A 15,813-nucleotide genomic window follows, 5' to 3' on the forward strand; every position below is an offset into this window, starting at 1 on the left:
TTCACCTCTGGGTCTCTCTCAAATGTGATTGATGGGGATGGGGGGTGGACGGGGACGGGGGATCCACACTAGTAATATAATTAATAATAGGCTAAAGTCAGTCACACACCTCGACTTTCTTCCAAATAACGCACATTTCATTCATAATGTTATAATACAGGCCTATAGTTCCTGCATAAATGAAACTAGGTAATACAAAACGATTATGCGGTCATCAAGGTGAATTGGTTTAGTCTTGACTTCTGGTCGTGAGTGACAGTTGGGGGGATGGGAAATCTGTTGATTGTCGAGAGCCAAATAAACAGAGATGGAGAAGAAAAGGTCAAAGCCATCATGTGCCCAATTTTGAAAAAAAAAGAAAAGAAGAAGAGGAGAAAGGAGCAAAAGATAAAGGTATGCAACTATGTTCTCTCTCTGTATGATTACAGTATCCATGTCATGAATGAGGGCTAATGTTTAATTGGTGGTGGGGTATAACTCTTGTTAGCCTTTTTGCTATGATGCTTGCTATGCTTATACAAACTTCACCTCTGGGTCTCTCTCTTCACGAGATCTAATTTATAATATTGTGCTTTGCAATAAAACTGTTACAAGTTCAGTTATCATTTCCATCAGTTGGTTTAACGTTAGGCCTTGTAAATAACCAACGGCATTTCAAATCTGTAGGTTAAAGACGAAACATTTGCTATTTATTTGCTACACAGTATGCTAAGTATAGTTTCCTAAGTATAGTTTTTACAAGTCATAACTAAAAGAGTGTCATGCATAGAATTTGAGGCAGTAAACCAAAGAGCTAATGGTTCCTCCATGAAAGTTAGATTAATATACAAATTTTGTTTGAAAAATATCCTGAAACCCAAAAAGTTTTTGGTGATTAAAAAATAAAATCCCTTGTTTTTGCCTATACATATAATTTAAAGTCATTTTATTTTTTAAACAACTGAGTCCCAGTGACCATAGCATAACATGAATAAAATATAATTTTTCAATATTTTTTATTTTTTTTACCATTTGTTTCTATGCTCTAAACAATGTGATGACATGGGGGAAAAAAACGAAAAATAAAATAAAATAAATAAATGTTTTTTTCCGGGTCTAGGAGGATATAGCGTATTGACAGACATTTAGTGTGTAAGAGCATGTTTATGTAACCCTTCTATTATGTTTTGAGTCAATTTGACCCCAGGCTGTTTTAGCTTTATAAAACATTATCTTATGGTCTTTTGATTTCAAATGCAATTCAATTGCAATTTCAGGGGCACTTCTAAAATATTTTGGAGCATCCTCTGCCACTGGTCAGGATGAGCCAACCACCTCCACCGCTACACAGGCCTTTTCTGGAATGGTCTCGACCCTTCACGATGAGCCAACCACCTCCCCCGCTACACATATGTCTCCACAAATATCTGATATTGAGGATGAAGACCTCTTTGCCTCTACTTCTCCCCAGCATGAGCTTTCAGGTGTGCATATCGTGTGTGTGTGTGTGTGTGTTTGTGTAGGCTACAAGACAACTGGACAACTGCAATTTAATGTAATTTTAATATTTCTGATAATTTATGAGTAGGACTATGTTTTTTCACTGCTATGTGTTTTGAGTAATATGCCAATATGCTGTCTGATAGAAATGCCTGGAGCTGAACCCCCACTGAGCCCCACTGGTGAGGATGAGCCTCTGTCAACCGACCCTGCTAACTGGCCCTCACATCTGACTGACAGGATTCGGACTGAGCTGGTTCGCAGAGGACCAAGTAAGGTGCCACCTGGCTTTGTTTTCCGTAGGAATGAGAGTGATGGGAGAAGTTGCCACCACCAATATTTTAAGAAGACATTAGTAAGTGGTGAAAAGATGGCAAGAAGTTTGCTGATTTATTCAATTAAGAACAACAGCCTCTTTTGCTTCTGCTGCAAATTGTTTCCCAAGAGGAACATCAATTTAACAAGTGCAGGAATGGCAAATTGGAAACATGCAAGCAATTATCTCACATCACATGAAAACAGTACAGAACACCTCAATTGCATGAAAGCATGGAATGAACTGTCAGCGAGGTTAAAAAGTGGGACAACTATTGATAAGCAGGAGATGGCACTTCTGGAGGCTGAAAGGGTGAGATGGAGAGCAGTGCTGACACGTCTCACTGCTATCGTGCAGTCACTGGCCATTCGAAATTTGGCTTTAAGGGGACACACAGAAACACTGTTACACAGCTACCTAGGCCATCATGTGCAGAATGAGCTGATTGATTTGTTGAGCAGCAAAATCATATCTGCTATAGTGGATGACATCAAGCAGGCAAAGTTTTTTTCAATAATTTTGGATTGCACCCCAGTTATAAGCCACACAGAACAGTTGTCAGTGGTCATTAGAGTGGTGTCACTGATGGAGAAACCCCATATCAGGGAACATTTTATGGGATTTTTGGAGGCAGATGAGTCCACAGGCCAGCACTTGGAATCCATGATCCTGACGAGACTTGAGGAGTTGGGACCTTCCTTTGAAGACTGCAGAGGAACTGTCATATGACAACGGGGCAAACATGAAAGGCAAAATAAGGGAGTTCAAGCCAGACTCTTAGAAAAGAATCCCTGAGCTCTGTTTGTGCCATGTGGGGCACATACATTGAATTTAGTTGTGTGTGATGCTGCTAAGGGATCTGTTGATGCTTTAAGTTACTTTGGTGTCCTGCAAAATCTGTACACATTATTTTCAGCCTCCACCCAAAGATGGGCCATACTAAAGAACCATGTGAGCATCACCTTAAAGATGTGGGCAGAAACAAGGTGGGAGAGCAAGGTCAAGAGCGTCGAGCCCATGAGGTACCAGGGAGCTGCCGTGAGAGAGGCTTTAATTGAGGTGAGAGACCACACCAAAGACCCTGCTATAAAGGCTGAGGCCCAGTCTTTGTCTGAGGAGGTGGGGTCGTACCGCTTCAGCATCTGCACGGTTGTTTGGTATGACATGCTATCTGCAATACAGCATGCCAGCCAAACTCATGCAGTCTCCTAACATGCATGTGGACCTAGCCGTGAGTCTTTTGAAGAAGACTGAGCGAGATCTCCAGAGCTACAGGGCAACTGGCTTGTGACTGCACAGATGGCGGCCAAAGAGATTTGTGAAGATATGAATGTGGAGGCTGTATTAAAACACAAAAGGCTGAGGTCCACAAAGCGCCACTTCTCATATGAATCACATGATGAGCCTTTCAGTGATGCACTTAGGAAGTTGGGGGTTGAATTCTTCAATGTTGTCGTTGATGCAGCCACGTCAGCCATCAAAGAGAGATTTTCCACATTGGAAAATGTGGGAAAGAAATTCGGAGTTTTGACCAATTTCCCAAGTCTTGCAGACGTGGAGCTGACAGATCAATGCGAGGCACTTGCCACCACACACCGGCACTTTTAAGGGGCACTCTGATTTGGACAGTAAAGAGCTTGTGCAGGAAATTAAGAACTTCCCTGACCTGCCATCAAAGACCATGAGCCTCCTTGAGCTTATCACTTTTATGGATGATAAGGATCTATCAGAGATCTACCCCAACTTTTGGACTGCTCTCAGGATTGCACTTACTCTGCCAGTCACTGTGGCTCAAGCAGAGAGGAGCTTTTCAAAACTGAAGTTGATCAAGTCATACCTGAGGTCCACCATGTCCCAGGATCGGCTTACTGGACTTGCCGTCATCAGTATCAATCACTTAATAGGGGAGCAGATTGCATACGATGACATCATTGATGATTTTGCATCAAGGAAGGCAAGAAAGGTCAGATTTTAGTTTGTTTTTCTGTTCTTTAGTTTGTTTTCTGTTCTGGGCCTATGCCTCTCTTTAGTGTTTTTTTTCACATTGTGTGATGATGAAGAATTTGTGTTTATTTAGAATATTTATTCTATATTTTATTTGTATAATATTCTTAATATTTTTTTGTTGATAATAATATTGTTGCTCTCTGCTTTTGTTACTTTTTATATATCTGATTGTATATATTTTTGGCATATTAATATAGTGTACAGTCGTGGCCAAAAGTTTTGAGAATTACATAAATATTAGTTTTCAAAAAGTTTGCTGCTAAACTGCTTTTAGATCTTTGTTTCAGTTGTTTCTGTGATGTACTGAAATATAATGTACAAGCACTTCATACGTTTCAAAAGGCTTTATCGACACATTACATGACAGTCTTATGCAAAGAGTCAGTATTTGCAGTGTTGGCCCTTTTTTTTCAGGACCTCTGCAATTCGACTGGGCATGCTCTCAATCAACTTCTGGGCCAAATCCTGACTGATAGCAACCCATTCTTTCATAATAACTTCTTGGAGTTTGTCAGAATTAGTGGGTTTTTTGTTTGTCCACCCGCCTCTTGAGGATTGACCCCCACAAAGTTCCTCAATGGGATTAGGATCTGGGGAGTTTCCAGGCCATGGACCCAAAATTTCAACATTCTGGACCCCGGAGCCACTTAGTTATCACACCACTTTGCCTTATGGCACGGTGCTATGCCATCGTGCTGGGAAAATGCATTGTTCTTCACCAAAAACTGTTGATGGATTGTTAGAAGAAGTTGCTGTTGGAGGGTGTTTTGGTACCATTCTTTATTCATGGCTGTGTTTTTGGGCAGAATTGTGAGTGAGCCCACTCCCTGGATGAGAAGCAACCCACACACATGAATGGTGTCAGGATGCTTTCCTGTTCGGCATGACACAGGACTGATGGTAGCGCTCACCTTTTCTTCCATGGACAAGCCTTTTTCCAGATGCCCCAAACAATCGGAAAGGGGCTTCATCAGAGAATATGACTTTGCCCCAGTCCTCAGCAGTCTATTCACTATACTTTCTGCAGAAGATCACAGGAGCTGTCCCTGATGTTTTTCTTTTGGAGAGAGGTGGCTTCTTTGCAGCCCTTCTTGACACCAGGCCATCTTCCAAAAGTCTTGGCCTCACTGTGCGTGCAGATGCGCTCACACCTGCCTGCTGCCATTCCTGAGCAAGCTCTGCACTGGTGGCACTCCGATCCCGCAGCTGAATCCTCTTTACGAGACGATCCTGGCGCTTGCTGGACTTTCTTGGATGCCCTGAAGCCTTCTTTACAAGAATTGAACCTCTTTCCTTGAAGTACTTGATGAACCTATAAATTGTTGATTTAGGTGCAATCTTAGTAGCCACAATATCCTTGCCTGTGAAGCCATTTTTTTATGCAACGCAATGATGGCTGCACGCGTTCTTTGCAGGTCACCATGGTAACATTGGAAGAACAATGATTTTCAAGCATCAACCTCCTTTTAACATGTCAAGTCTGCCATTCTAACCCAATCAGCCTGACATAATGTTCTCCAGCCATTGTGCTCGTCAACATTATCACCTGAGTTAACAAGATGATTATGAAAGGATCTCAGCAGGTCCTTAAATGACAGCAATGAAATGCAGTGGAAAGGTTTTTTTGGGATTAAGTTAATTTTCATGGCAAAGAAGGACTATGCAATTCATCTGATCACTCTTCATAACATTTTGGAGTATATGCCAATTGCTATTTTAAAAACTTAAGCAGCAAGTTTTCCAATTTCCAATATTTATGTAATTCTCAAAACTTTTGGCCACGACTGTATATTTATTTAAGTTCTGATAACTTATACTCATATTTTGTGCAGAATGGTGTTCATTGTCCTTTGGCAATGTTGGAGGTGGAAATTGTGCACCTTAAAAAGTGTGTTTGCTGTTTAAATTGCAATAGTTAAAAACGTAATTCTCTTAAGTCTGGCTTTCTAATGAAGGATTTGTGCAATTGAGAAATTACCACTTATGTTGTTATAATAAAAATAACTGTTTGTGGAGAACCTTTGTTGTTATTTTGTTGTGTGTGGGGGGGGGGGGGGTGCTCGAAAGGGGTCTCGCCCAGGGTGTATTTCAATGTAGAACCGCCACTGTCAGTGACCTCTATCCCAAAAATTAAATAACTCCGTGATTAAATCCTCCGTGGATAAATGTCGAAGCACCATCCTCCCACCTTTGATCGACACTGACAGTTGGATCACTGTCGATTCACTCATGTATCCTTCCGCGCTGCAATATTTATGCTTCCGCCGAGTCAAACTCTGGTTAGCCTGTAGTTAGATCCTTTCAATAGAACACAACTTAAAGAGTTATGGTTTGTTTGTATCTAGATCCTTAATATAAATAGGGTAAAGGGTTTGAAAATCAAATTCTTCAATACTGTTTGTGAATGTAAATGATTACATAATCCTCATTAACATGATTAAAAATGATTCAAAGGGACACTTCACAAAAAAAACAAAAACATTCTGATTTATTTTGCCCATATCTCAGAACTTTACAGTTAATTTAGTTTGACAATTATTGAGTTTGATAGTATAGGTTAACTTGTGTTTCTATATTGAGAGATGCCATTTTCAGCATCCCACTAATTCCTGCCATTTTATATTTAAACATTAAGGTACAAATATGTAAGGGACAAATATGTACCTTACACCTCGAAAAGCTCACAATGTACAATGGAAGGTGCATAATTGTACCTTAAAGGTGCACAATTGTACCTTAAATATACATTTTTTGTACTTTTAAGGGTACATATGCAAAGTTTGTACCTTAGGGAACAAAAATGGACCTGTATTGTACCTCTTTTTCTAACAGTGTGTTAGTTTTAGTTTTTTAAAATTTGTATGTTAGTGTATTGTAATTGACCTGTATTGTACCTCTTTTTCTAACAATGTTAAACTATTTGTTTCATTCTCTAAAACGCATATCTTAGATTCATAATTCATTTAAAAAGCCTCTTGTGTGTAAAATAGTAAATAGCATCATGTCCTCTTGTTTTTTTTAACCTAATAAAAGTTATAGGAGCATTAAATAGTTAATAAAGAAACTTCATTCTAATGCTCATTATATTTATAGTAGTTATAATTCATTTATACGATTAACTACTCTAATAACAGCATTCATTTCAATCCGACATTCAAATTTAAATATTTAATAATATTCATAACAGAAGCGGTGTTTCCCAAAGCCTTCCACTCTATTTTTGTTGGCGGCATATATATGCAAACTCATTTTCTGCCAGCAGGAGGCGCTTGTAGAGCGCGAGAGAGGTTTCCTCAGTAACGGCTGTAATCAGATAAGCGCTCCTTTCCTTAATTCCTCTTTTTTATGTAGTCATGTCTGCTTTTCTGAAGAGAGCGCATCTGCGCACCTTTCGGATAGCGCATCCAGAACCGGTTTGACCGGGCGCTCGGTACCACCGGTACTTTTTACAACACTACTTGGCAGCAAGCTTTTTCAATGCTTTCAGCAGCAGCTTTTGATAAGTCAGAATACGATTCCATAGGTTATATTTCAGCACGAATTTCGCGAATGGACATCGACTCTAAGTAGCACATAGAACGCGTTCATGTCAAGCAAATTTTTTGGGAAAAGCGCGTGGAATTGCGGCGAGCGTTTGTACACTCTTAAAAATGTTGGGTTATTTTTTCTACCCAACCGCTGGGTTAAGCCTGTTGGGTCATTTTATTGGGTTATTTTCTCAGCGTTGGGTAGTTTTTAGTGTAACCCAGCCGCTGGGTTACCGGTTGGGTCAATTTTAGTGACAGTTGACACAGTGAGCCCCTGCCCCTCCCCCTCCTCTACGCCTAAACTCTACCTTCGCGGTCATTTTGAATCACCTCAGGAGTCAAGAGCCATCGTTTTCCATCGAGGACAGCTGTTATTCCGAGAAAAAGGGTATGTGTGTGTGCCAATTTTGACTATACAACTATAAAATAACAGAATATGCAAAATAAGGCGGTTCGCTTGACATTAACAGTTATAAAAAGTAACTACTTGCTTCGTATAAGCTTTGTAGGCTAGTCTGTTATGTTACAGCTTTTTCATGCTTTTTGAATAAATCGAACGTCTCCTTTGGTAAACATTTCCTCTGAAATATGTTACTTACAGTATATGAGCTATTTAGTTGGTTTAAGGTAGATATTGAGATATATGACGCGAGTGTCGCGTCATTAAGCAAACATTTAACGTTAACGTTACGTTATAACGTTATATGCGACGCGACACTCGATCGCCTCATGTGTACATAAACTATCGAATTTTGTTCAAAATTAATAACTGAAGTACATCATCATGAGTCCATTTTCCAAACCGTGTTTTTGTCCTGTCTTGAAACACTAGGGTGCGTACAATAAGTGTTTATAATCTGACTAACGTTACTTTAACGTTACACCTTTAGTGATTATTATGCAGCAATAAACTATCCAGTATTTCTTAATGCATGTTTTTTACCTTTGATAATTGAAAACATAATCAAAACAAACGTGTTTTAATGAGAAAAGTTCAAATAAGTGAGCAAATGAAAAAAATCTGCATCAGGCAAAAAAATCGTATTGGTGTTTCCCTAGTGCAGGGGTTCTCAACTTTTGCAAGCTGCCACCCCCCCAGCAAATGAAAAAAAAAAAGCTGGTTCATTGAGGTTGGGGCCCCAGAATATCTCATGTGCTTATCTTTTTGATATACAGACCATTGTGTCTAATTTTGAATGCTTTTAATGTTTTTAAATGTGAGGCCTTCTTAAAATTCACAGACACTGCCTCTTCTTTGCTCATACTCCCACTGACAGGGTGCAGAATAATGGATAATTTTGTACAGGAGAAGCTGAAAGAATGGAACTTGGAAGTCCTGATACCAAGCTTTAAAGGTAAACTTTATTTAGGTAAAATTAAAATGCACCTCTCTATATGTTCATTATAGCCAAGTGTGATCTGAGTAAGACAGTTTTCTTACGTTCTTCTCTTCTTGTCTTTTTTCTTCTCTTTCTCTTTACAGATGAACAAATTGATGAAGAAACCCTCCTGCTGCTTGATGAAAAATCACTAGAAGCTATGATAGTAAGCCAATTCTCAAATAACTGCTATGATGGCTTTTGTTCTACCCGCTTAAATGTTAGAAGTACTTGCGCTGTCCAATCTATTAATACTTTGTCTGTTCCCCGAATAATGAGGTCAAAATATAAATTTAATGTAGGATCTAGGAAAAATCTTATCGTGATTAAACCAGAAAAACGTAAAATAAATGAACAAAAACAACTTTTTAAAGTTTGGGCTCATAAACATTAGATCACTCACACCCAAAGCGGTTATTGTAAATGAAATGATCACAGATAATAGTTTTGATGTACTCTGCTTGACTGAAACCTGGCTTAAACCAAATTACTATATTGGTCTAAATGAGTCTACTCCACTAAACTACTGTTATAAACATGAGCCCCGTCAGACTGGTCGTGGGGGAGGTGTTGCAACAATATATAGTGATATTCTCAATGTTACCCAGAAAACAGGATACAGGTTTAAATCATTTGAAATACTTATGCTTAATGTTACACTGTCAGATATGCAAAAGAAATCTATTGTATCTCTTTCTCTGGCTACTGTGTATAGAGCACCAGGGCCATATACAGAATTCCTAAAAGAATTTGGAGATTTCCTCTCAGACCTGTTGGTTACCGCTGATAAAGCGCTAATTTTTGGAGATTTTAACATTCATAAACAAATTGATAATAAAAATGATGCATTAGAACTTGCGTTTACTAACTTATTAAACTGTTTGGAGTAAAAGCAAAATGTCACCAGGCCCACTCATCGTTTTTTAATCATACGCTAGATTTAATTATATCACATGGAATCGATCTTACTGACATAGATATCGTACCTCAAAGTGATGATGTTACGCAAATGGAGAAAAGCTAACTTGGAAGTTTTTAGAATTGCGTGGAAAAACAGTATGTCCAGCTATAGACAGGCTCTAAAAAACTGCCAGGGCCGAGCATATCCACAAACTCATGAAAACAACCAAAACAATCCAAGGTTTTTATTTAGCACAGTGGCTAGATTAACAAATAACCAGACGCCACCCGATCTAAATATTCCCTCACAGTTAAATAGTAATGACTTTATGAATTTCTTCACTGATAAAATAGATAACATCAGAAATACAATAACAAAACAATAAACAAATGTAGATTCTACTAATACTAAAACTTCTACTAATAAGTTTTATCCATCGCACCCAAAGATAAACTGCAGTGCTTTACAACTATAGGACAGGAAGAGCTAAATAAACTTATCACTGCATCTAAACCAACAACATGTTTATTAGATCCTGTACCCACTAAATTACTGAAATAATTTTTTTGTTACCTGTAGCAGAAAAAACACTTCTCAATATTATTAACTCGTCGTTATCTTTAGGTCACGTCCCAAAACCATTCAAGCTGGCGGTAATTAAACCTCTTATTAAGAAACCACAACTAGATCCTAGTGAACTGGCAAATTACAGACCCATTTCAAATCTTCCCTTTATGTCTAAAATTTTAGAAAAAGTTGTGTCTGCTCAATTGTGCTCCTACCTGCAAAAAAATGATCTCTATGAAGAATTTCAGTCAGGTTTCAGGCCCCATCATAGCACAGAAACTGCACTTGTTAAAATTACAAATGACTTGCTTCTTGCGTCAGACCAAGGCTGCATCTCATTGCTAGTTTTACTTGATCTTAGTGCTGTGTTCGACACCATAGATCACGACATACTCATAGATAGATTACAAAACTATACAGGTATCCAAGGGCAGGCTTTAAGATGGTTTAGATCCTACCTGTCCGATCGCTACCACTTTGTTTATCTAAATGGGGAGTCATCTCATTTATCACCAGTAAAATATGGAGTGTCACAAGGATCTGTCCTAGGTCCTCTGCTATTTTCAATATACATGTTGCCCCTTGGTAATATCATTAGAAAATACGGGATTAGTTTCCACTGTTATGCTGATGATACTCAACTATATATCTCAACGAGACCAGGTGAAACTTCAAAATTATCTAAGCTAACAGAGTGTGTTAAAAATGTAAAAGATTGGATGACCAATAATTTTCTCCTATTAAATTCAGATAAGACAGAGATATTACTTATTGGACCAGAAAACATTACACAGAATCTCGTAGATTACAATTTGCAATTAGACGGATGTACTGTTAATTCCTCTATGGTCAAAAATCTGGGTGTTATATTAGACAGTAACTTGTCTTTTGAAAATCATATTTCCCATGTTACAAAAATAGTATTCTTCCATCTTAGAAACATTGCCAAGCTACGAAACATGTTACCTGTTTCTGATGCAGAAAAGCTAGTTCATGCATTCATGACCTCTAGACTGGACTATTGTAATGCACTGCTAGGTGGTTGTCCTGCATCCTCAATAAACAAGCTACTGGTAGTCCAAAATGCAGCGGCTAGAGTCCTTACCAGGTCAAGAAAATATGATCATATTACCCCAATACTACAGTCTCTGCACTGGCTAACTATTAAGTTTCGTATCAGTTCCAAAATATTACTTACTTATAAGGCCCTTAATGGTTTAGCTCCTGCGTACCTAACTAGTCTTCTACCACGCTACAATCCATCACGCTCCCTAAGGTCACAAAACACTGGACTTTTGATAGTACCTAGGATAGCAAAGTCCACTAAAGGAGGTAGAGCTTTTTCGCATTTGGCTCCCAAACTCTGGAATAGCCTTCCTGATAATGTTCGGGGTTCAGACACACTTCCTCTGTTTAAATCTAGATTAAAAACACACCTTTTTGGCCAAGCATTAAAATAATGCATCTTATAATTTTGGACTGCAGTTATATCTGATCAAATGCTTATTATTATTCTTTAACTTGGGTTAAACTAATTAATTTTACTTGGCTGGAACAGCAGCTATGCTAATTATGTCTCCATTTGTTTCTCTGTTTTGCCACGGGATTTACATCAAGCTCCAGTCTGGATCCAGAACACCTGAGAAGAGATGATGCCAACCCCTCAGAGGACCTCAGATGATGCTAACCCAGAGACAACATACAGAACTACCACATTTTGCTATAATTTTGATTGCATAATTGCTGTTAATAGTGTTCATCGTCTGTTTGTTTACGTCTTTTATTGATTTTTCTGAACATTTCTGCCGTATGCACATGAACTGAGAGTCATCACAGATAAGCTACTACTAAATATTGTAGAAACTTAATTTTCTAAAGTTGCTTTACAATGATTTGTATCGTAAAAAGCGCTATACAAATAAACTTAAATTGAATTGAATTGAACTAATATATGAAGCATTGTACTTGTGTCTTATACTTGTGTATATAATGTAAATGTTTAAATCTAAGCTACTTTAATTTATTGATATTTATTTTTTTATATTTATAAAATGGAAGTTGTATTTATATTTTATATGCTGTTTTATTGTTCATAGAGCATGAAAAAATATCATGCTTTTTTGCTATATGAATTATATATGCTTTTATGTCTTGCATTTGGATGTTCTTTTTTATTAATAAATCTTCACCTTTTGAGTTATTACTGTTGCTTTTAGTGATGCTCTGTGATTATTTTATTATTATTATTAATAAACCTATTTCAGGTTTGTTTTTAATCTGCAATGTAGTCATTTTAATCAATAATGGAGTTAAATAAAACAACCCAACAAGTTGGGTCAAAGATTTAACCCAACCGGCTGGGTTAAAACAACCCAACGCTGGGTTTGTCCATATTTGACCCAGCGTTGGGTTTGCCAAAATAACCCAAGTTGGGTTGTTTTAACTAGCCCAGCATTTTTTTTAGAGTGTAACCTTGCACGTAGAGAGCGCGCTCTTCAGAGCTAAGCTACATCGTTATCGGAAACTCGACCCAGATCACAGTTTAACGCATTCATTACAGTGAATCGGTTCAAAGGGAGTCATTAGTTCCGCAAATCGGACGTGTCATTAGTGGACAGATATGCTCATATGCTCCGCACATATAACGTTACTCCCAAATATATTTTTTGGTCGCACAGATTAAATTTCAGGAGCCATGCGACAAAAATGTTGGCAATGTCGAGCCTTTGTATAAGCTGCTAAGCTTTCTAGCTAAGAAGTAAGCAATAACCAACATGGCGTTTACTTTGCTAAGTTAGCCCAGAATCGTTTAACATTAATGTTATGGAATCATGACGAAAATGATCAATAGATTTGGTTAAACTTTTACTAGACCTGCATATATAAAATGAAAGAACAATATATTGGATTTGATCGAATACCTGAATCATCCGTGTTCACATGTCTTCGTCAGTCAACTTGAAAGCGGTTTTCACGTGAGTAGATGGGTGTGCGTGCTGCATTCATAACGGTGCGCGTACACTTTGCAACTTCAATTCGTGGTGGGGGGAAAAATGGATTGGACTACTTGACTGAGTGACGGCATGAATCAGAGGCACAAAAAACGTTGACAGCGGTGAGCGGTCATTATGTGGTACCAATACCCAACCCATCGCCATGTTTTTTTTTTTTAAGATTTACGAGAGCATCATTTTCAGGTCGGAAAAGCCGGATTTCCGGATTTTTCCGGAAGAATCACACCCCTGTACATAAAGATTCTGCCATTCCCTTTTTTCATAAACTTTCATGTAAAAATCCAATTTTTGTTAAAATTTCTATATTTTCTATATTTATACATAAATTAAAACTGGCCAGTAACACACCTACTCTTTCTGAGTCCATCATTTGTGAGTGACAAACATAATGCTGGTAAACAACAATCTAATATGCAACAGGATTCATCTAGGATCTTTTCACTGAAGAACATGAATATGAGATAGAATTATGTAGATAAATTGCAGCAATGTGTTTCTCATTCACTGCTCTCATGTGAATCACTTGCAGTACGGGGATCTGTTGACCCTGTAGGGATGTTCTCACTTCTGGCTGAACCATTACAGTTCACCTGGCCTAGAAATGATACAATAATGTTAGAAAACTTCAGCATTTAGACTTCATTAAGATTTCATACCTATTCTGTATATTATGTTTCACTTGATAAAACCCCCATTCATGAGCATATAAAACTCATAAGCTTTTAAAGTACTAGACTTTACAGCAGAGTCTCCATATTTAAATGCAGAATAAATATTTCAGAATATATATTAATTCATCTCAGGTAAAGGACAAATGAGCATGAGAAAAACTACATTTTAAACCTGCTGTCACAGTGTTTGTCCGGTTTGCAGTTGGATGGACGAGTGTGAACATTTATCAGAAATGTCTATTTTTGTGCATCTTACAGGTTTGGAATAATATGAGGGTGAGTAAATGATGACAACTTTCAATTTTGGGTCAATCATTCCTTTGATTAATATGAACTCACCATTTAAACTTCTGTTTTTGTAGGTTAAAGATATGATGACTAGAACTGCAATCACACAATCCCCTACAGCTACTGCTGCACAATAATGCCGTCTAGATTCCAGACTTCCATCTGAGGGGAAAAAAAAATTAACAAAGAGCCTTTCACTATTCTGTAATTTCATTGCTACACAATAAACACTATGTCTTGAGAAAATTCTGAGCTACCAGCTGGAGTAGGAACTTACTGTACAACAATTTTGCACACGGTATTTACATCTGACTGTTAATATGTGTCATTTATGTTACCCATTTTGTTTCAAGTGCTGAACCGTTATAAAGGACCACGTGACACTTAATAACTCTGCTTCTCATCTCTGTATATTCACACTGGTTCTCAGCGCTGGAAGGTGTGATCATCGCACAGGGGGTCGGTCTCCTGTAGAGCTGAAGGGTTGGAGTTCAATCTCGTTCAAGTGTGATCTTCATCTCTGTGTGTTTGGGGGGTAGAAGCCAGTGGCCAGACACGGTCAGAATCAGTCCTGGCGCTTGCTTTGGTCATGAGGGAGCTTCTGATGTAAAACATGTGCAAGAGCCGGAGGAGCTGGAATCGGAAATTAAAGAATATCAGATCCACTCAAAAACACTTAAATCTGAACACAATAAAACAAATATTTGAGTCATTAGAGCAACACATACTGCTTATCGACGGCAGTAAATCTGGAGATCCGGTCCATGCCGTTCTTGAGGTACTAACTGGAGAAGGGGGGGGGGGCTGATTGCGAAATCTGTCAGCGTCCCACTTCAGTTTGATTTCTTTAGCCTTTGGACTTTTCTCCATCCACTGCATTGTGTCCATAACTAAAGGCAATTGAAATCCTCTCCATCACATCCATACTCATCAAATGCATTCACATTCATTCACTGAACCATTTGGATGTTATCCACCTCACAGCTGGACTCTCCTCTGTAGTGTATGGAGGCCTAAACATTGTAAATAAATAAAAAACATTAAACTTAATGAATAGTTGCCACAACTCAAAATATACAGTGGCCCTAAAAGTAATCGGACGCTTTGAAAATATAATGTTGTCATTCCAGTAAAAACCCAACAGACTCACGGTCACATGTAGAGCTTTGTGCAGTTTGCCAGAGTGTTAACTTGATGTAGAAACCAGTCTCTAGAATCACGAGGTTCTTCGGGTATTTCTCCAGATATTGGGTCTTCCAAGCCTCTCTGTTCCAGGTTTGTTTTTCATTACTGTAGCGACAGAACTGTCTGTCTTGACACACACCCACTGCACTGCAAACACACAGACCGGAGAATCACATCAGGTGTGGTGAGGGCAGTGTACATATAGAGTAATGAATCTCTCTCTGAAAAAAAAAAAACCAAAAAAAAACTAAACACAAAAATCAAGGATGTTACTGACAAAGGGGTCACTAGAGTTAAATCTAATCGTACCTGTCATGAAGTTACTGAGGATGAATGTAAAACAAATATAAGTACATGTGTGGGTTTCTTTCTTTTGTGTTTTCAGCAGAATAAAATAAAATTCCTTACATGTTTGAAACAATTTGAGGGCGAGTGAATGATCATAGATTTCAAATTTTAGGTGAAACTATCCATTAAGT

The 15,813-nt window shown here is 38.2% G+C and overlaps 1 pseudogene; it reads left to right on the forward strand.

Annotated features, from left to right (window-relative positions):
- Window positions 1–39: 39 nt before the first annotated feature.
- LOC109107186 lies at window positions 40–3,086 on the forward strand (annotated as a pseudogene).
- The last annotated feature ends 12,727 nt before the right edge of the window (window positions 3,087–15,813 follow it).

The sequence above is a fragment of the Cyprinus carpio genome, chromosome A19 (assembly GCF_018340385.1).
Source record: "Cyprinus carpio isolate SPL01 chromosome A19, ASM1834038v1, whole genome shotgun sequence".
Lineage (NCBI taxonomy): Eukaryota > Metazoa > Chordata > Actinopteri > Cypriniformes > Cyprinidae > Cyprinus > Cyprinus carpio.